The sequence below is a fragment of the Pan troglodytes genome, chromosome 16, assembly GCF_028858775.2.
Source record: "Pan troglodytes isolate AG18354 chromosome 16, NHGRI_mPanTro3-v2.0_pri, whole genome shotgun sequence".
Classification (NCBI taxonomy): Eukaryota; Metazoa; Chordata; class Mammalia; order Primates; family Hominidae; genus Pan; species Pan troglodytes.
Window position 1 is genome coordinate 39,169,205 of NC_072414.2, and position 23,644 is coordinate 39,192,848.

The 23,644-nt window shown below is 38.6% G+C and overlaps 1 protein-coding gene across 4 annotated transcripts in view; it reads left to right on the forward strand.

Moving 5' to 3' along the window:
• The first annotated feature begins 5,055 nt into the window (after positions 1–5,055).
• Positions 5,056–23,644, forward strand: part of SEMA6D (semaphorin 6D) — a 589,551-nt gene continuing 570,962 nt past the window's right edge. For 3 of the 4 annotated variants that reach the window (XM_009429065.4, XM_001164625.7, XM_063794079.1), the window contains exon 1: positions 5,061–5,146. The gene's annotated coding sequence lies outside the window, so the exon portion shown is untranslated. Of the gene's footprint in view, positions 5,147–23,644 lie in introns of all 4 variants that reach the window. The other variant, XM_016928165.3, reaches the window with a different exon arrangement.

A 23,644-nucleotide genomic window follows, 5' to 3' on the forward strand; every position in this document is an offset into this window, starting at 1 on the left:
TATTTCCAATTCCTAAAGTCATGATTCCTGGAGTCTTAACAGCCATCAGGGGCTAAAACCAGTGCAGGGTGTTGAAGCTTGTATCACCTTGCATTAATGACTGTGGTGACACCACATTAGCTGTGGCCAGCTGAACTCTGCACTGCTGATACAGGAGACAAAGAAGAGCCACTTGTGCTGAGAAGAGTGGGGGTCTCTATTAAATGTGGCCAAGACTAATTTAATTGACATAGGTATCATGAAAGCGATATAGTAAAAAGTATTTGAAGGATGAATGGGAATTTTTCCTGAGCAAAACTGGATGAATGAAACATTTTCCACTGAGCAATAGATGTTGTTGTTCTGTAGACAGTGTCTCTCTCAATTGAATTTTTGGATAAAAAAGACAAAGACTCAAACATTTCTTGCAGAGCAGCTCTCCAAAGCTGAGCCAGAATCAAAGACTCAGTGGTGTCGCCCATTATTACTTATTGATTATTACTATTAGTACTAACCTCTTAAAATTCTACTATACTTTGTCAATTTTACAGCACTTTCATATAAATTACCTCATATCCATCCATTCATTCATTCATTTAACTAAGATGTTTTGAGCACTTATGTGTAAAGCCTCATAGTAGGCATGCCTGGGGGATAAAGCACTGCATGGAATCATAGCAGGTAAGGCCCCCAAAATTGTTGCCATATAGTGATTGAGTACCCTATGCTGAACATTTTACAAGGTTTATGGTCTATTTCTACAGAGGAGGAAACTAAGTCTCAAATAACTTCGTGATTTCCTTGACTTTGTCCCTCTCGTATTTCCAATACAGGCCACATAAATTATTATCATCTCTGCCTTTGCCCTTTTGTACACTTACTATACATCTTGCTGCCAGCAGTTATGGGGGAAAGGGTACAAAGGGGCAGAACTATTTACTTAATGCTGGCCAGAACTATTGTACTAAATCCAAAAAACCGTGAATAGGGTTAAAGTAGTTCAAAAGGAAAAATACGTTTCCATCCTAATCTGATCTACTGTTTGTATGTTAAATAGTGGCATGCTGAACATTTGGTATAACCTAATGGGAAATCCCTCACGGGCAGAAAAGACTTAGACTCTGTGAATAAATCTTAGAGAAGTCACATCATACCCTCTTTTCTGCTATGTAAGCAAGGCACCACCAGCCCTAGGCCAGTAGTGAGGGGTTAAATCTCGTTTCAGCCCTGCTTTAAGTGAACATACATTAGTCCCACTGAAGGCTTGGGGAGAAGGGATAAAATGGGAAATGCATGAGCATTTGAAAAATCAAAAATAGGGTTGTCAGTATATCAAATAAAAATACAAAGTACCTACTTAAACTTGAATTTCAGATAAATAATGAATAACTCCTTAGTATAGCTATGTTCCCAAATCCCATCGATTGCATGGTTAACAACAGGTTGCAAAATAGAGGCAATTTATTGTCTGAATATTGCATGGCACATGGACTCATTCTGAAACTGTTTATCTGTAATTTGTATTTAACTGGATGTAATTTGTATTAACTGGATATTTTATCTGGTGGTCCCAGTTAAAAAGAAATATAATACCTTCATCAAGGTTCTTAATTTAACGTACTAGAGCATCTCAGAGGTCAAGAGAGCCTGAATTACATTCTAGAAGAATTTACGTATTTTTTCATTTTACAAATTAACACTTTTAACTATAATGAATAATGCATATGTTCACTAGATAATTATAGCATACATATTTAAAATTAAACCAGATATTGATTTTTTATATTTTATTTTATTGTGGCAAGAACACTTAAAGGAGATCTTACCCTCTTAAATTTTTAAGTGTATAATACATTATTGTTGCCTATAGGTACAATGCTGTACAGCAGATCTCTTGTGCTTGCCCATCTCACTTGACTGAAACTTCATGTCTGTTGATTAGTAATGCCTCCTTCTTACTTACTAGCAGTAGGGTAGTTCTGGCACTATTATACAAGGATGCTAAAATCCTAAATAAAATATTAGTAAATTAAAAAAATTGTAAACTATCATGTACTTTAGGCAATATGGTTGGGTAGTGAGCAACAAATTTAAATTTTCAAGTCTACTTTAAATCATATAAGTATATCCCAGTTATTGTATGTATTTATTATTTGGAGATAATGGCAAAGTCTAGATCGGAAGGCTTTTATATAATATGCTGAGAGCTAAATGTTCCTCTCTCCTCCTCCTTCACTCCCCACAAATGATTGGCTTCATTGGCCACAGAAGAGAAAATTGATCAATTGCTTGAAATATCTTTTTATTTCATCCCCAGGTATTGAAAGTCATCTTCCAGATTTGGGAACTGTATTTTCATTTCCTTTGGCTGTTGTAACAAATTACCACAAACTTGGTGATTTAAAACAATAACACTTATTTCTGTACAGTTCTGGAGGCCAGAAGTCCAAAATAACTTTCACTGGACAGAAATCGATATGAAAGCAGGATTGTGCTTCCTTGAGAAGCTCTTGGAGAGAATTCCTTCCTTGCCTCTTCCAGCTTCTGGTGGCTGCTGCCATTCATTGGCTTGTGACTGCATCATTCCAATCTTTGTCTCTGTGGTCACATTCCCTTTTCCTCTTCTATGTCTCAAATTTCCTTCTGTCTCCTACTTAAAAGGACCTATGATTGCACTTAAGGCCCACGCTGATAATCCAGGATAATCTCCCCTTCTCAGGATTCTTAATTTCATCACATCTGCAAAATCCATTTTCTTCCATATAAAGTAACAGAGTTTCTAGGGGATTATAACATGGGTATCTGTGGGGGCCATTATTTAACCTGCCACAGGAACTGACATTGCTCACTGCTGGGTCCCTGAAGAACACAAATTGGCTTGTTGGTGGGCTTGGCCAGGAATCGGTTTAGCTGGAGATGCCTTTCACTGATTGTGAAGGAGGTCCTAGAACCCAAACGTGAAGGCTCAGTGATCTGTCACGCACACCTGATGTCATGAGCATGGACCATGTCCCTCTCATGTTTCAAATACAGGCCACAGGCAGGGTCCATAGTCCCACCACAGAAAGCAGTTCTTGTGGTATTGAGGTCAATTATATGTCCTCAAAAACCTGAAGTTCTACCCATTTCATTACTGTCTCTTCTTCCTGCTATGATGCTAAATGTGGATGGGTAAACATTCATTATTTTTAAAATGCTCATTAACATGTATTAGGTGCCAGGGATTATGGCAGGCCATTTAAAGCATGGTGGTCGAGAAAGCAGCCTCTGAAGCAGATTGCCAGGGATCTAATTTCTGCTCCACTAATTACTGGCTATGTGATATACCTCTATGCCTATGTTCCCCGACTATAAAATAGGCTCTATCTCACAAGGATGTTGAGGATTAAATGAGCTATTATGTGTTAATGCTTGGACCAATGGCTGGCTGCTACCTGATCTTTGGTCTCTCTAACTTAACAAATGTTAATTACTATTTATTTGAATGGAGAAACCAAAGAGATATGGAGGCCTGTGTGAGACACAGGGATAGCTAAGGCAAGATATGTTCATGAAAGTAATTTTAAGTTTAGGAGTTAAGACAGTAAGTTTAACAAGAGGTCTGAGCATTGAGAGGTGTTTGTTTATTGTTTTTTAGAACTCTGACTTAAGTGAGTCAAGCAAGAGAAGAGAAAGAGGGAGGGAAAAATAAATGCTATTTTTGGAGGAAAGATGGTTGGGTAAGCTCTCTGTGGTACTGGTAGGCAGGTTTTGCATGTGGCTGGGTAGCTGGGCAGTCAAGTATTGCATTAACGCCAGCCTGATGCAGCTTGGGCTGGTGTGAAGAACCATGGGATCTCTAAGGCTTAGGGGTCTTCACATTTAATGATCACCAAGTTACCAACCTGAGTATCATCTTAGAAAAAGTGGGTAATATTTACAAGGAAGACTTGTTTCAAGAATCAAAGGAACGTATGAGCAATCATCCAGCTAACTCCAAAATGCTTTGTTTTCCACAGGACTAATTATATGGGATACAAGCCAAGCATACAAATTGAAGTCTTCCTTCCTTTAAATACCACATAAAACCACCAAAGCTTGCCTCATATTTAAGGGACATTCACTCCTTGAACATTGTTTGAATACGTACTGTATGCCGAGGACCACACTAGGAGCTGTTGACAAAGTTATGAGTATGAGTATGAATTATTTCTGCCTGAACAAACTTACAGACCAAAAGTTCTGCCTAGAGAAACTTAAAGACCAGTAGTAGAGGAAGTAATCCAAACAGGAAAATGTCACATGAGTGATAGGTATTATCATGAAACTAAGAACAGAATGCTGAGGGAAGCCCTTAGAAAGGAACTTCTCATTGTCTGCAGAAACAGGGAAAAGTAAATATAAAAATATTTCCACAACAATAACAGCGAGGAAGCGGGCTCATTAGAAAATGGCACGTGTGGCTTGGATTGGGGTAAAGAGGGTGTTCTGGAACTTTGTGGGCCTTTTTGCATATGGAGAAAAGCTGGGCTGACAGTCTAACTCCAAAGGCCAATGAACAGCGGTTAGATGATTAACACCTGGGAATACATTTCTACAATATTAAAAGTGATATGTAGCTCATTTAAAGAAATACATCTTAATATGTAGTACACAATATATCTAAACCATCGCAACGACAAAATCAAAGCAAGGTCCTTTGCACCGAAGGGCCTGGGGAGATGTGGGCGAAGACCCCAGGACCTTTCCCCTGCTCAGAGACCAAAGGGTTTTCAGAGCGGAGGTGGGGGCTCCCGGCAGGGGAAGTTAGAGCCGAGGGAGCGGCAGGAGCACGTGGGCTGAGTGGGGGTGGGAGGACGCAGACGGCGGAGTAACCGGTGGAAGTGTCAAAGAGGAAGGAGTGGAGGGCTGCTGAGGTGACAGGGTGTGGTCTGTGAGGGAGCGGACGAACCCGGAGAAGAGAGCAGAGAGACCCACCAGGACTAGGAGGCAGCGGGGAGCGTGCCTGCGTCGCTCGGAGCGGTGACAGCAAGGAGCGCAGCGCGGAGGCCGGGCGGCAAGGGGAGTTTCCAGTCCTCGATAAGTGGAGTCCCTGCTCTGCGCTGCGCCAGCGCCTTCCGCCTGGGCCCGCGGTGCCAGACACCTGCCGAGTCCGAAGCGGGAGTCAGGCTGAGCCTTCGGCCCCCAAGTAAGTCTTCCCTTTTCTCTCCATTTCTCCTCCGTCGCCTTTACTTCTTTATCTGCGAAGCGAGGAGCTGCTGACGGAGGTTCTGCGCGAAAAGCGCACCGGGGAGCTCTGGCGGCGTCCAGGATGCTCCAGCCTCCGGGCGCGCCGCGGCCGGCGCAGAGACCCGACCGCGAGGCCCGCCGCCCGGTTCCCGTGCGCAGCATGGCGCGAGGCGGCGGCAGAGTTGTTGGCACTGATAAGACCCGTCTTTTGTGTCTTGCCCGATCCCAGAGCTGTGCCAGGCCGGGGGGAGGGAGCGGAAGCCACTTTATGGCTCCTGGCCCCACCTCTTGCCCCCACCCCAAATCCTCCGGGATTTCAAAATGCCGCGGACTCGGGCGCAAGTGAGCGCCAAACCCGCAAGCTGGGCGAGTTGGATCCGGGTCGGCAGCCGGCTGAACCGCCACGCTGCCCCGCTTTTTTAATTTTCTTTTTAGATACGGCATCTAATTGGTGGGTGCTGGGAGGCAGGGCTGGCTGGGTGAGCACGAGTACCTGGGTGTAGGGAACGACCTACCTTCTTGCTTTCCTTGGGGTTTAGAGGGGAAGGGGTGGGGGCACCCAGAGCCCCGAAGCCCGGAGCGTCCCGCGCTAGCGGGCTTGCGCGCGGCCGGCGAGCAGGCGTTCTCTGGGTGGGTCCCTTGTCTGGCTCATTGTTCGCGGTGACTGTTCTTGGGGCCAGACTGAGCGACACAGACACCGCTCACCGGGCTGTAAATAAAAGTGACGACTTGGAGGAGTGGGGGTCAAGGCTGCCGGGAGGGAAAAGGCTTGCCCATTTTAGAAACCGACTTGGAGCTCGGAAGAGCAAACGTAGTCGACAGAGAAAACCGCTCCTGAGTGCGAAACTTAGATCTGACTCTAATTCACAGAGACAGCCTAGTAAATTAAACCCTCAGGAACAGGGCACGGTATTTCCCCCATTGAAATTGTTTTCAGAGTAACGAAGATGGAGTTTTAAGTGTTATTGACAGCTGGCCGCTTTCTCTTGCTAGCACCTGTTTCCCTTAAAGATTGCTGGGTGGGGTTTATTTTTTCGCCCCCTCCCTCCTTTTTTTAGAATGTGCATTTATTCCGTTTGTGCCTTCAGCTAGTCGAGTTGCATGGTGCTGGGAGGAGAATCCATTTTTGAAAGCAAAGTGCAATTTCCACTCTACAAATGGCCAAGCACTGGTGTAGACGTCCATTGCTCCCCTACCCTGGCCGCATGCTAACATTCATGGAGGCAGACATGTGTACCCAGAATCAGAGGGAGCCGGTTATCCTCAGTTGGAGATCCCAAAAGACTTCTGCATACAGTTCCTTTCGTTGGATGGTAGATACTCTTATTTGACTTTCTTCCATTCTTTAAATTACAATGGTATCACCTGTTCATGGTGCCTATTCCTTAGCCCACTACAAAGGAGGATGCATTTTGCTGGGAAAAAAATGCTCTTTCTTTTTCTGAGGTCCGTGGGTAGTATTCAGAATAAGCTCTTGACAAGAGAAATTATTAAATTATTATGATTTCTTATATATGTGTGTATATATAAATATATATGTACAAGTTTACAATATTGTCTACAAATATACAATATTTGTATATATATATGTGTATATATGTATGTATGTGTGCATGTATATATATATGTGTGCATATATATATACACATATATAGTATTTGTAGCTGGTTGTAAATCCCAGTAGTTACTAATGCACCCAACTGACCTGGTTATATTTCACTTTGACATCCCTGATGGACCTGCTAAGTGTATCAATCTGATGAAGCCTGGAGTTCCAGCCCTCAGGAGAAGTACTTAACATGAACACCTCTCTATGACGGCAGTCTGATTCCACAGGGAAAAACCATGCAGTGGGAGTGTTGTTGAGGGTATGGAAAGCTGTATGATTTATTCCAAGGAGAGAAGAGAGAGTTAGGTAGAAGAAAATAAAAATGGAAACTGGAGAGGCATCCAGACCATACCCACGGTTCTACAAATATGTATGTGGAAAAGTGTATTTATTGTGTTCTCTCTCTCTCTTTTATCATAATGTTTATAACCTTAATGCTTTCATAGCAGCATTTGTACCTCTTTTTTTTTTGCTTAAAAACTGTTATATTTTCAACTCTATTATTTTACATTTTCAATGCCGTTCGTGCCCACTGAATGCATTGGATTATCTTTTCAATTGTTCTTTTGTCTACTTGTATACCATGTCCAACTTAGTACAGGACCACATGAACAATGAATCAACCAGGTTCTAATGAAGATTAAGACATGAAGAGTATTCACAGCTATGTATAAACTGTATACTCATTTAACCATCTTCCCACATGACCAATTTTAGCTAGTAGCTTGTTCATCTTCTGAAGTCTCCAGACTCCAAATTCTTACCCAGATTGATTACTGCACTAAATCTTGATTGTGCAAAGAACAGAACTTAATTATTTTGGCCTCATTTATCAGTCAGCAGTATTTAGTGTTGCCAAGATAATTATATCATTGAAGTATGCATGACTTTAAAATATGTTGAAAAAGGTCTTTCTAAACTTGTTCATAAAGAAAAAAAAAAGTCCTTGTGAAGCCATAATTTCACTGCTGTAGGCCTCCTGGCCATTCGCGTTTATTGAGTTTACTCTTCCACATGAAGAATGAACCATTGTTTTGTTGTCTAGGAACTGAAGGAAGATGGAAAGGGGGCATAGAAAATGAAGCACTTGTAAATGTTATTATTTTCTGTATTTGGAAAATAAATATTTTTAAGTAAATAACGATTATCTTCTTAAAGATACACTAAAACCTTATTAAGAGATCTGAGAAAAAAAGAATTTTCAAAATAGAAATGCTAGCTGCTTCTAAATATTCATAAAAGGTTGGTGTTTACAAACACATATATTTTTGAACCAATCTCAAGATTTTTATGTCTTTCTATGGAATTATGAAGTGTTATTCAATTATTATTATTAAAACATTGAAATCTCATCAAAACTTATATTTAAACGTACTGTCTTTTTGCAAGTGCTTTAATTGTAATAGCCTGTTTGTTGAGATTAAAAAGAACATCATTGATGTCATGGTGTGCTTTGCATTTTAAAATAGTAGCTAATGAATTACAAACATTCATTACTCAACAACCACTTGCTGAAATTTCTCAGGACCCCCAAATAGAGATTTATTTGTACTATATACTATCATTCATGCCCTTGCTGAGTTTATGTTGATACCCTTTTCTTCTTCAAAATTAATTGCCTTTTAAATTAATACTATGTTAGGTCTGACTCTTTTGTTATTTTTCTCCTATGTCATAAATTTATGTGCAAATATCTTCAGCATTGTCTGGTTAGAGAACTTACTGTTGAAAACGTGGGAATTAGTGGGGGGAGGGGTGAAGAGAGAAGAACAACTTTTATTAAACCTGGAGTCAGGACTTAAGACAGGAAAAGAAGGGCAAGTTTCATTTAATAAAATTCACTGAGGAATTTGTCTTTGACCTTTAAAAGTCCGAGCTGTGTAGTACATAATATACATTTGGGTAAATCAGGCACTAACTTCATAAAGCATAAGGCAAAATAAGAGAGTTTCATGGTGTCTTTGCTTTGCTACATTTGAATGGTGGCTTTAATTCCACTCACTTTTTTATTTTTGGGGGATGCTGTTCTATTTATGTAAAAATGGATATCGTCAATGTTTATTTTGGGAACATTTTATTTTAAAAGCTTAGTTTCTTCTATGAGTTTAGCTCTTATTAAATGTTTACTAAGAAAGATGATGTTTGATTCAGTTTTCATAACTAAATGCAACTAGAAACACATTGATTAAGTGATTCAAATAAGCCCATTTAAATACTAAATTTAGTCTTCTCTTTCACAAGCTATTGTGAAGAAAATGCTTTGAATTAGATTTTTATTTTAATAACCAATATTCATTTATATTTCCTGTAACGTGAAGACTAACATTAATGGGTAATAAAAATGAAACATTTGTCAAATGAGGAGATATAAGACAATGCAAATTAATGATTGTGTGTACTCTTGATACCTAGCTTTTTTTCTGATAAATTAGTATTTTTAATCTCAGGGGTAATGTAGATTTCTTAACTGATTACATTTTCTTTTTGCTTTAGGCACAAGAAAGCTCAGAGCCCATGGGAGATTTAATTTATTAGTCATATAAGACGCCTTGGAATGAATATATGTGTTATCTTTCCAAATGACCTTACTTTATTCTACTTATGTATACAATTTCTCTGTCATAATGTCTTATTTTGTTTTTCTTTTTCAATTGTGGAAGAAGGCAGATCATCAAAGTTGTTATGAATAAGTGTTTAGAAGTACAATCAAGCCTGCAAGTAGTTATTAAGGTCTAATATTGCAAATGCTGAGGTGACATGAGACAAAGGAGGCAAGATTTCTGATCTAAAGATACTTGTATTCTGGCTGGGTGGAGAAGCCATAAACTCCTAAGGAATTAGCTCAAAGTAAGTCAACATGTGCATACATCTGTTGCACCAAAATGAAAGCCCGACCCTGACTTTAATGACATTCAGTTTCTAGAAAAACACTATTATAGCACCAATCAGAAAAGCCAAGTAACTAAATCTTTTAATTTTCTGGGCACACTAAGACTTAAGTAGTCTGAGGATATCAGGGTGGAAATAAATGTAGAAAAAGTTATTGTGATTCCATGGTAGTGGAAACTCCCATACACTTCTCTTTCCCTTTCTCTTTCTCTTTTCCTCTCTTCTCTTTCTTGATTCCTCTGTCTCTCTATCATTGGCTTTCCCCTTGCTACCCTGGCAGACCTGATTGACAGGTGTGACAATTCCCATGGCAAGCTAATCCCACCAGGCTGGCAGCTTTTGAAATTTCTGTCTATGTAAATACAGTATTTGTTCTAAGTACCACACTTAAATACAGTAGTTAACGTTTAAGCACCCACAGGTTGTTTCTCTTTGTACTTGAATCAACAACCATTTTCAGCTCTTAGAAGGGACCACCCACAAAACTGTACTTTTTGACTGTAGAAAAACTCAGGGAGAAAAAAAAATAAAATAAAATGAAGCAAAAAGTTGAGAGAAAAAAAACCCCAAAAACCACAAAACTAAATTATCGCTAAATTATCGACCCAAGGAGGCATGGTTAGGCTAAGGCCAAAAACTCTGAATTAAACTTCCAAATCTAACCAGCTACCTCTAGATGTAAACCTGATTTTCATCTTTTCTATCACCCACGTAGACATGACTTTTTTTTCAGACATCTTGATTACAGTTAATGTTAAAATAGCTTCAAGTCTAAAATGCAGATGTGTTGTCTTGAACTGAAACGAACTATCAAACAGACAATGATAAATAATGATCATTTAAACTTGGCCTTTTAAAAAGCACATTGGATACAATAAAAATCAGTGTATTAGTACACTAAATGTGCTTCCAATTATGATATAAATAGTGCATAAAGCTTTAAAATTTTCATCAAATTAATGTATCACTGACATGCAAATTAACTACTGACATCTATGGTGTATGCCATGTGATGATTTCTAATTGGCAAGTGAACCTCAGAGGATTATTTATAGATTACACTGCAACAAAGTGCTGGAGTAAATTCGCATTGTGCAGCTCAATTCAAATTGGTGTTTGAGCTTTGATTCTCTTCACTTTTTCACACCCCTTTTGATCTCCAAAGGCTCTCAGAAATAAGCTAGCTAAGGTGCTAAATATCTAATTAATAACATTTGGGCAGAGAATTTGTCTTCAAATGACCCCTAAGAGATTTGGAGACCAGTTAATATCCCTCACTAGCTTGTTCAGGTATGAATAACTCTTGAGGCTGTTGAGTTTGAACTCCAAGATTTGGTAACATCCATTTCCATCCAAAGCACGTAAGAGAAATGTTCACACAGGAAAAGTGAGGAGGAAACTTGAAAATTTACCAAGTGAATTAATTTTTAAGAACAGCTGCTTCTAAGGATCTAAGTGGAAATCCTATTTTATTCTCTAATGGCAATTGAGGCTTCTTTTATCTTTACTTTCCATTACAATTTGTGTATGAAGAATGCAGTGAGAGAATTACAATGTATCTACAATTCCCATACTATGTTATTAGCTCCAAGTTTGGCCTTTCTTTATTCCATGTCCATGTCTCCCTAAAGGTAGAATGACCAAATAAAAAATGAAGAAGTAAGTCCATTTATTCTGAACATTTTCATTTATTATGTGTTTTATACATGACCTCATGAGGCAAAGATACATTAGTGTAAATTCCTGCTTACAAAGATCTAAGTTATTAAATAACTTTATAATGTATTAACCTTTTCAATATTTTCTTCATACTATATCCATCCTGGAATGTACAACTTAGCCTGCCAAGTTGGTTAAATGTCTATCTTTTCTTAAAGATTTGTTAAAAAGAAACTCTCTTTTTGAAGGAATCTCCATAGCTGGGTTTAAACTTGACATCCTTGATTGGGTGAGGTGGCTCACACCTGTAATCGCAGAACTTTGGGAGGCTGAGATGAGAGGACTGTTTGGGCCCAGGAGTTCCAAACCAGCTGTGGCAACATACAGAGACCCTGTCTCTATAAATGATAATAGTAATAATAGCCGGGTGCAGTCATACACGCCTGTACTCCCCACAAGTGGAGAGGCTGAAGTGGGAGGAACTCTCTAGGCCTGGGAGCTTGAGGCTGCAGAGAGCCGTGATTGTGCCACTGCACTCTAGCCTGGGCAACAGAGTGATACCCTGTCTCAAAACATATATATATATATATATATATATATATATATATACTTGATATTCTTTTTGTAAGAGCTTGTGTTTGTGGTGTGTTTTATAGTTTATATTGAAATCATGAAAATATTTAGACAATCTAAAAAATATATACAAATACAGTATTTATTATAAGTATTACTATCATCCTAAAGCTGAGGAGATAAACTAAATATTGGATACAAACAACACATGGAAGTGAATACTTGCGTTATTTTTAACACTTTTGAATAATTTGTTCTTAGGCCTGTTACCTTTTATGGAAAGGTGCCTTCACTAGTAATGAGGCCATGGCGTGGGTATGATCAAGGCAACTTGACTTCTTGCTGATAAAGGTTTATAAGGAAATTTATCTTTTGATTAGGAAACCTCACTTAATTTCATTAATAAACATTGAATGAGGACTTACCGTGTCCCAGGTATTGAAATAAGAAATGACTATTAAAAAGAAATGAAAAGGTCCCTGCTCTGAAGGTATTTAGAATACAATGAAAAATTAAATGTATCAAATAAATGTGTAGATGAAATCATACATATTACAGGATGTTGGGGGGAGCTATAATGAAGGGTGTATGTCTCAATTTAGGAGATGGTATAGAAAAGCTTAATGGGAGAATTGAAGCTAAAAGTCAGGTATAAATTTTTCAGGTGACGAAGCAGTAGATAGTAGTCTCTGTTATAGAGTTGCTGGAGAGAAGGCAGAAAAGTGAGGCACAGATGGAGAATCAAGAAAGTCCAGCAGGAAGTATACATTAGACCAAGGTTATCATAGCACTCTGGACCAGAGATGAAGATTTAGAAGTGTAATCCTGAATCCAACGTTCTTATACTTTGCCTACATCCATGAAGCTGAACATATCTAAGGGAAATACACAACCATGGTGTCATTTCATACTCATTAATCTTAAGTATGTTCTTAAGGTTATCAGGTGATCTTACTGTGCTTCCTGAGTCTATATGATACTTTCTCCTCTCTCCTTAAACACTCAGTGCCTCTGTCTACACCCTCACTCTCAGATGAAGGCCATGCTTCCTATTCACTGATAAAATGGAGAACATCAGAAAGGAACTTCCATTGACACTCACTGCCACATCTATCCATCTACCAGCACCTGCTCCCACATAATCTACCTCCTTTCAAGTTTTCTCACAGAGCCCTGGTGGAATTTCAACAGTTGTATCTTAGTAGAATGCAATGTAGAAATGGGTAAATGCAATTTGCCAATGAAAAAGACTATTCCCTTAGACCTAGAGCTTCTATTTTTATTTATTTAACCTTAGGAAATAATCTGGGTTTCAGTCAAAAATTTATATAAAGGAAGTTTCTTTGAATAATGTAAAATTAGAAACAATACATCTGCCCAAAGATGGGAAAAAAGCATGTTTATCATCATTAAAAAGCATTTTTTTCGAAGAATAACTATTGATAAGGTAAAAATGAATGATATAGTGTAAAAAGAAAAATAAAACAATACTGTACAGAGTATATCTTACAATGTTATGATTGTACATAGAAATGACCAGAAAAATGAACATGTTAAAAGGCTGCCCTATCAGATATTGAAATGGAAATTGTTCTGTGTAGCAAATCTATTGAAGATATACTCATCTTGGAAGAGACAACTTGATGGGAAGATTCTGGCCACACAGAAAATGTCTACTGAATAGAGACAATAGAAAAATCACAATAGAGAAAAACGTTGTCCTGTTTCCAGCAGGCATTTCTCTTACCTAGTATATCCAATCCACCAAATTTCATAGAATTAACTGCTAAAAGACATGACAAATTAACTTAATTCTTGCTATCTCCACTGCTATCCTTCTGGTCTAAGAAACCATCATTTTGGGCCTGGATCATTGCCTTATCTCCCAGCAGTTTCCTCTCACGCTTGCCCTTGCAGAAACAAAGATCTGAGAGGCCATATTGCATGGTGTTTGAAGCATGGACCCCATGGATGGGCTGCCTGAGTACAAGTCCCAGAGCTTTCCCTTAATAGCTGTGAGACTTGGGGCAGGTTACTTCTCTTCCAGTTTCTCATCAATAAAATTGACAATATTAATACATATCTTATAAGGTTGTTATGAGGATCAAATGAGTATCCCTAATATGAAAATACAAAATACGAAATGCTCCAAAATCTGCAACTTTTTGAGCACAGACATGACACTCACAGGAAATGCTCATTGGAGCATTTTGGATTTCAGATTTTCAGATTAGGGATGCTGAACTTGTAAGTCTACTGCAAATATTCCCAAATCACCACAAAAAGATCTAAAATCTGAAACACTTGTAATCTCAAGAATAAGGAATACTGAACCTTATGTTTTAGCTGTTTGTCAAGGCCGAAATTGGATTATACTCTTCTCTGCTTAAAACCATCCAAAGGCTTCTCATTACACTTTGAATGGAATCCTTGTAGTCACATACATCAACTTCAATTCTCACCACTCTCTGCTTCCTTGGTATTTCTATGAAAAACAAAAACAAAAACAAAACAAACTCTTGTTCTGTCACAGGGCCTTTGTGCATGCTGTTCCCTTCATCTGGGACACTTTTATTGACTCTTCATAGCTTCTTCCTGCCCTTCATGTCTCTAGCTCTGCCTTCTCCTTGAAAAGCCTGTCTGTGACTTCTATTAATCTGCAGAATATCTCTTACTCTTTTTATTCACTCTTTATTCCTTATTGTCTCTTTAATAGACCTTATCTCAATTTGAGCTTTTCTTTTGTTTGGTTAACTCTTTTCCCCTCTATTTCATGACTAGATTTTAAATTCTGTGAAACAAGGATAATGTCTGTTGTGATTACATTTGTTCCCTTAATACTTAACAGAGAGTACAGCATATGGTAGACAACTAAATAAATATTGGGTGAGTGGGTAGGTGGATGGATGGATGGGTGGATGGGTGGATGGGTGGATGCATGACAGGTTTGGTTGGCTGGCTGAGATTCTTACTATTAAGATCATGGAATTGTATTTCTGAGAGAAGCTAACTTAATATTTACAAGGTCAAATATATATGTCATATATGTGTCACTAAGGAGATACAGAAAGTTAAGTTATTAACACTCCTTATCATTTACTTCTGGTACCTAATGTCTTAAAAATGCTTGTCAAAACACCGGTGCATTTTGAAAGAGTTAGAGAGTTTGAGAGGGAGAGTGGGGAGGTAAGTGGACTGGGGGACTCTAGACTTGAAGATACTTCAGGCCAGGACAGACCTATGGGAAACTGCGTGTGGGGGCTAGGGAGTGGGCAGGGTTGAGGTGGAAGGATTAAGGTGTTGATAGTCCAGGCATTCAAGAGGAAGTATCAGATCAGCATTTCACAAAGAACCAGGTCAAAAATACTACATAAAGTAACTTCTTCTTAGCTTTAGAGAATGTTCAGTAGGGCCTTGCACACATAGTACCAAAATATGTGAATGAAAGATTTGTCTAGGAAATTACAGTTACCTGATGTCATGACATAAAAACAAAACTGTTTTCTTTCTTTGACTCAGCCAGTTTTTAAAATGGTAGTCAGTCAACTGGAGTATGTATATATGTGAGTGTATCTATCTTTACAGACAAACTTTTTGTTCCACCTAGGAAGATACTTCATATGGAAGATGTTTTCATGTACTGCTTTTTATCATAAAAGTATAAAGGCCTGGAAAGTTTTGCGTTGTATGATGTTCTCTTTGTCTTACCAGGAGGTGTCACTACAGCTCACTCAAACTTAACTAGTGCATTCTATAGGGACCAACCGGTGTCAGCACTTACCAGAATAGCATTACCTGCCTACCAAGTTTTCCACCAAGTTACGTAAAGGAAATTTGATGAAAAAAAGAATCATTTCCAGATGCCTATTTCTCCTCCATACAAATATTCTTATCATTAATTACCTGAAACTTAAAAACTTGTTTAATATTCTAGAAACAAATGGCATTTTTACTTTCCTTTGAGTGTTGAGTGGGGACAGTGGAGAAAAAAAGAGCAGAATAAAAAGAGGAAAGATGGACACAGAGAAACATGAAAAGAAGGGTGAAACAGAAGTGTTTCCAGTGACAATGTGCTGCGTGAAGACCCCAGAGCACATTGCTTTCTCACCTGTCTTACTTGGGCTGCATCATCCGTTCCCTGCCCTTCATCTCTGCCCAGATAAGTCTAACTTTCTCTGCCAGAGCTGGGATAATTAGAACAAAAATGATTATCTGGTGTTGAGCTAATATACTATCACAGCTCTTTGACATATATAATTTTCTATCTCCCCTGATAACATTATAAGATAGGTATTAATACAAAAATTTTCCAGGGGAAGAAAATGAAAATCAGAAAGTTTGCATGATTTGTGGTTATAATTGTGTATTTTACCATGGTCTTACCAGATGTCAAAACCACACTCTTGTTCTTTTCATGATGCCTCTAAAGGATCACTCTCACGGGAGACTTTCCTAATGTCCTTTAACCCCTGACCCTGACCAATTTAGGTATCTCTTCTCGGGGTTCCACTGCATCTGGTGCTCGCCGTGTGTGAACACTCATCATGAATGAGCACAGCCTTCTATTTTCTTGTCTACCTCTTCATCCAGAGTCTGAGCACTTTGAGGGTGGACACGATGTCTTGTTGAAAGAACAGAATGTGAGACTCCCATTAACTGGATGGGTGAGTAAGAGGAAAGGCTCACCTACAGATGGGGATTCAACGTGGGTGAGGGTGTGGATGAAGGACAGCAGAGAAAGCAAGGATCCCCCAGGCCACCTGCCTTCACCCACCACCACTGGCCTCAGGTGCTCCACAGCAAGTTATCAATGAAGGGGAAAGTTTCAGATTTTTTTTTTTTTGGAGACGTGAGAACAGGGTTAACCACCCAAGAAGCAGGTGATATTCATCCAGCATAGCCCACACGTTGTAGGTCCACTAGGACTGGAGGGAAGTAACTGGCATCTGAGGAGCTATGTGTTCTGCTGTCCTCCAGGTGGCAGCATGGCCCAGCTGTTGGAGACAAGCTCAGTTCTTGGACATCCCTAATGCTGCCAGACTCAGAACTGTTCTCGAGGCGTTTAGTGCCCTGGGAATGATTAATGGCTCTGCCCGTTCACTGCACCCGGAGGGTAATTGAGCCTGCAATATTTTGGAGGCTGCAGAGAGGCTTTCTGAGCCACTGTCTGATAGAAGGGGCTGCAACATTTTGGACATTATATCCCTTGGGAGACCTCCTGGAGGACATTTGTGTGCCAAAAGAGATCTTTGGTAGAACTCTTTAAAGAGGAAAAAAGACAGCCCCCCTAAAATATGGGGAAATTGAGCAGTTTTAATGTTTTTTCAGAAATTTGGTTTGCTATATGTTCCATATTCTTTTTTCCTTCTTTGGTTCTGAAATAATATTCCTTTCCACCTGACTTAAAGCAAATCCTTTGGAAGGTAGCTTATGTTAATTGACTGAGTATTTTGAAAGCATGCAGGCAGAGCTATGTAAAATGTCTTAATTTAAATCAGCGCTAAGCCCTTTCATATTGTAAGCTGAGGTATTTAAAAGTAAGATGATTGGAAATTTCTAAAGTTGCACACGATTCAAGAGAATGCGAAACATGTTAGAAAGAGCTACTGGCACGAGGCTACAGCATCCATTTATTCTCAATATACACATAATATCAATTATAGAAGACAACCAACAAAAGATCTTAAGCTTGTCGGGTTGGGTTTGTGTGGCTGCTTCTGTTCATTAGAATTTTGAGTAACTGGGAAAAATGCCAGATTCTTAATGTTTTCTTGAACAGGATATACTAGGAGATCTTAGCACTGTTAAGAAAAAAAAATCACATACGAATTCAGAAAACCTTTGCTCATCTATGTGGCCAAATGGGGAATCTAACCCTCCCCCTTTCTGTAGTTTGGATTTAAGTACCTGTGGTGGTGGTTTTTTAGCTTCTTCTGTGGATTCATTAATATCACTTTGGTACTTTCAAGAACAGTTGTTCTTCCCTAACCTGTGAGATTTTACTCTCCATTATAGAAGAGTCTCTCCTCCTAGCCTGTGATGATTTGATGCTGTACCCTGTATATGAGGTTATCTTCCAGATGTTTAGAGAGCCAAACTTAACTGGTTCTCTGTGTGCCAACACTTTTAAGTTTTCACAGGCAGTGAGTTTAAGGTCTTTAAATCATTGGAATAGAGTAGAAAATCAGAAGAACAATTAGGATGGCCTCTCAAATTCTGTTTTTAAATTAGGTTACAGATGTGCATAGACTGCTCTTCTATCTTGCCTTGCTTTGTTAAATTTATCTCAAAGATTGAACTTGCAAGTGTCTTTTTTTTTTTTTTTTTTTTTTTTGTAATGAAGACCTAGGCTAAAGATTGAAAGAAAGGAGTGGAGAGGGGGAATTAATTGAAATAAATCCACAATAGTTCATTCATAGCCTCTAATTTAACTACCACAACAAAATTAGTGGGAAAAAAAATCCTAGCATTAAGTCTTATTTGATGATTCATGACTCACTGAAGGGCTTTTCTCAGCCTACCAGTTTCTTTGGCTGTTTTGGATAATTTATCAGAAATGTCTTGAAATGACCTCTTGATATGGAGATCTGTATTCCCATGCCATCATTAATTATTGCACTGTTTAATATATACACACTATGGAGTACTCTAAGTATTATTGTTTATATTTCTTATTTTTTCACTAATTTTTCAAAATACATTACAAATTTCTGTGTCATATTTGTAAACTAATAATAATTTTTGGATATATTTAAATCATTTCCTTGGGGAGTCAAAAGGCTTACTGTCCTAGAAAAGGACAGAGTTGGTATTACCTGACACATGTAACATAATGCCCTCCAACTTCATCTGAGTTGTTGCAAATTACAGATTTTCCTTATTTTTTTGTGGCTGAATGGTACTCAATTGTGTATATACCTCATGATCTCACTCACACGTGGAATGTAAAAAATTGATCTCATAGATGTGGAGAGTAGGATGGTGGTTACCAGGGGTTGGTGCAGAGGGTGGGAAGATCTTGGTCAAAGGATATAAAATTTCGGTTAGACAGGAGGAATAGGTTCAAGAAATCCATTGTACAAATGGTGACGATAGTTAATATACTGAATTCTTGAAAATTGCTGTGGGCGGATTTTGTGTTCTCACTACAAAATATGACAACTCTGTGAGGTAATGCATATGTTGATTGGCTTGATTATACCATTCAAAGTATGTATTTTTCAGGATTTGATATTGTGCAATATAAATATATACAATTTTATCTGTCAATTAAAAAAATAAGATATGGATCCCATTGTGTCTAGGATCATGTTGTTTCCTAAAGACAGAGCTCTAAGGAAGTGGATTAGGTGAAAACAATAACAGCTTGGCCTCCTCCTCTGCTTAGAAGGGCTCCTGTGTTGTGTAACTCCCAAGTGAATCTTTCACACCAAGGGTGGTCCAAGCAGGGACCTGGATTCACACTTGCAATTGGGTGAGATTTTTTTTTCTCTTTTCTTTGGGGAGGATAACGGTTAATTAGTAAGCAAGAGAACCAGGATTCAAATTTAACTTTTTCTAAACCCAAAGCCCAAAATTTTCATTCTGCTTCCTTGACACCAATATTTTTGACAAACTGTTTGTAGCAAAGGATCACAAAATTATACAGTGACAGGAGGGAGGACACGTATACGTCAATATGTTTTTGTGCTTCTCTGAAACACCTAAGGGAAGAGATTTCAATGGGTACAGTTTGGAGTCCTTTCCTGGGAAGGAACTTCCCTTAAAAAGCATCAGTCTGAGGACTAAACAGGAAAAAGATGTGGAAGAGAAAAACTTTGTCAACTACTTTACACTTTTCCCCTATTGGTTTTGCCTTTGTGCCTCAGCATCAGCAGTAAGTAATTGGGCTTTAAGATCATTAAAAGTTTCTGTATGTAAGTCCACTTGTTTGTTTGTTTATCTGTTTTTATCTCATTATTTCTGGTCTTTCCACAAAATATTTCAGGAAGCAAATGTGTTAGGATAGTTAAATAGACCTATTGGCTAATGAAGAGGTTTATATTAAGGTGGAGAAGAAAGTTATGAAAACAGATGGTTTCAGCTGCTCTCATTACCAGCCATGAATTACACCACCTGGAGAACTCTGCAATTCCTGTGAATTCACAATACATTTCCAGCAAAGTGTTTTGCTAAGTAGTCTTGCTGGGTGGAGTAGGTTTTGTAGTTGAGTAAGGCAAAGGTATAAGCAAGCCACTTAGAGCTCTGTACTCCTAGGAAGAGTGTGTGTCTCCCCTACAAAAGCAGAAAATAAAAACATTCCTGTTTTACTTGGAATATGTTTTAGAACAAATATTTAAATATCTAAGTGGATATGTACATGGGTCCTTGTGTATGTGTGTGATATTTCTGCAATTCCTTCCAAAAAAATGATGTAGTCCCTTTAGTGAAAACCTAACTACAGAAGAGCTAGAAATTTATTTATTCCATCTTGACCTGTGCTCAAATTTTCCATGATAAAACACTCCTCAAACCTTCCTTTGCAAGAACAACTTACTAAACTAAAATATATCTCTCCTCTCTCCTGCCTTCTCAGCACCAAAGTGTAGGATTTATTCTAGAGTATTTTGTGTATATGTGTGTGTGTGTGAACTGAGATGTCTAATAATACAAATAAATGGCATTTACCAAATTCATACTGTGCATTTTGCAGTGAGCTAGGTTAGCTAGTTACATACGTTATTTCATTTAGTTCTCATTATGAAAGTTACTATTATTAATACTGTTTGACAGATTTAAAAAAACAGAATCTTTGAGAGGCCAAGTAGCATGCCTAGATTTCAGCCAGTTGCGGTATAACTGAGGTCATCCTCAGAGAACACACTTTTATGATGTATATCTATGTGTCTTTGTCTATATACTCCGTATCACTACGTTCTGCTCAAACCAAAAGCAAGATTACTCAACAAAGGAACACTGAAGATTATCTGTGTACTTAAGTTGCCCTGAAATAAGGGAAAGGGCGAAAGGGCTGTGGAAATCACAAGACTCCAGTTTTGATTTAGCTCCCCCTGCTTCCTCACTCTGTGAGTATCTGATGTGCTGATCTTATTAGCTTGTTGGGAAGAAGACCAACTACATATGTGAAAAGTGTTACAAGACTATAAAGGACTAGGAAACAAGGTACAACTAATCAGATAAACAAATTTAAGTGGTACCTGTTTGAGGGAGAGTTGGCAACCCTTCTCTGGGGTCAGAAAATTATATTTTATAAAATTCACTTATCTGTTGGGAACAAAATATGTACTCAAAAGCATAAAATAAGCCTGGAATAAATTCACAGTGCCACTTTTAATTATAATTCTTAGGATTTTAGTCAATGTTAATTATTACTCTTTTATTCTAGTGAATTACTAAAATAAATATTAATTATGCGCTATTCTAACCAGCTTTAAATTTATGTAGTAAAGTCATTAAAAGTTTCTATCTGGTACTAGCATAAAAGTACACATACAATTTCACTATTTTACTAAGGCTGACATTTTGAGGTTGAGTTACAACTGCGGGGCAGTTTTCAAAAAATTGCCCTACAAACATCATATGAATACATTTTACACATTTATAGGTAGAAAAAGAAAGATATTTCCAAAAGTTAACCTAGAATGCTGCCCCAGCATTTGCTGGTTTCTATGCTTGACAAAATCATTCTTCATTGATTTAGAAAAAGTTACCAAAACAATATGATGACTGAATGATTTCTTGTCTCACCAGAGCTGCGTGGTTTCTTTGAGTGTGCTTTAAGAGAGAGGGAGAAGCCAGGGTGGGCATGAAGAGCCAGTATGTAAGCTGTATTCAAGGTGGTCTCTGTCTTTTTAGAGCTAAGGGAAACTGTCTTTTCCCTTGTCTTATTCATCGATTTAGTAGAAAGCTTGTGTGTGTTTTGTATCTTGGAATATTCAGTCTTTTAGATTTACTTCCAAATAATTTGTTTCTACATTATGCTGCTTTGTTTGTAGAGAACAATACTTACACAAGTGTTTTATGAAGTAAAATGAACCAACACTACACTCTACAAAGGGAATTTCAAAATAAAAACCATTACGGATGAATGGCATACATTACAGTCATCTCTACCATATGTCTTAATGGGTCTGTTGTACTGAGCTCATTTACAAAATTCATAGGCACTAATTTATCTAAGAAATAGAGCGATAATGCTTTCAAGACATGGAAAGACATAGAAATGTGGTAAATATAAAAGACACATTAATAATTTTTCCTATGACCCTGATTTCTGTCTTTTAAATTATTCAGAGTCATATCAGAAGGATAGTTTTAATAATACAGACATTATTCAATATCAGTAGAAGTTGGGCAACATTACTTCCTAGAGTAGGTGGTTTTGAGACAGAGTAGTGAGAGGGCTTGGCTTCACCCCCACTAGAGGATTCTTTTATGCAGTCCCACTGATCACGAAACCTATACCACTACCTCACTGAAGCCGTAATGTTTAACCATACCTTTTACTTAATTCCAGAAACTGGCCTTAAGAGATCCAAATATTAAACCAAGATTGTGGAGTGTCCCACCTCAGGAAGGAATGCTGAACAATTGATTTACAGCCTGTTGCCGTTGGTCAGACCACCAGTTGGTCTCTTATTCAAGATAATTTCTATACCCTACTCCTCACATACTTTGCCCAGCCCAGACGGCATGCCTTATTCCTGATGTCAGTTCCCACACTTTGCCTAATAAAAAACCTCTGCTGGCTTTTTTAGGGGGTCAGCTGGAGGATCCTTGAGCTTATGCTGCCTTCCTTATGCTTGAGCACAAGCCCCAAAATAAAAGCTTTGTTTGGGAAATTGCTTGGCCTCATGTTAATGTTCATTACATGGGGAGCCACAAGCCTGTGGTCTGTAACAGATTCAGAGGATGGGAGAACTTCCGATATCATTATGTTACAGTAGGTAGCTAGTCAGGAATGAGCAGGTCAGGAGAGGGCCTCCCTGACCCCACCAGGAATGTTAGGCGACCATCAGGTGATTGTCGGGAAGTTGTTACACTGCGTCTCTAAAATAATAATTGGTCACAGCCAGTCCCTGAGAAAGGCAGTCTCCCAATAAATAGATACAACTGAAACGGGTGATCAACAGCTTCCTGATAAGATCTCAGGAGTTGGGTGGGTGGCCTCAAGCAGACACATTAAGAGGCAAAATGGCAGAGTTTAACTGGTGTATGGCCTTCCAGGGACATTCGATTGGTAAGGGAAGAATGCCTCAAGTGAGCATGTGTACAACTCCAGTAGACACACTGTACATGCTCACCTCCCAAGCACTAGCAGGCCACTGCACATATGGACAGCACGCCTCCTCCCAAGGAAAGAATCAGGGGAGAAGAGATGCAAGACCCTGGAAGTATGTCAACATATAAAACCCCAAGTCAAACGGTCAAACCGTGCACTTAATCTCTCAAGTCACCTTCGTGGCCCTCTTCCAAGTATACTTTACTTCCTTTCATTCCTGTTCTAAAGCTTTTTAGTAAACTCACTCCTGCTCTAAAACTTGCCGCAGTTTCTCTTTCTGCCTTACGCCCCTCAGTTGAATTTGTTTCTTCCAAGAAGGCAAGAATTGAGGTTGCTTCAGACCCTTACAGATTTTTAGCTGGTAACAATTACACTTCTAAGAGCGAAAAAATGTGGACAAAGTGTAGGAAATTCTGTAATGAAGGAATTTCTGAGATGTAGACTCT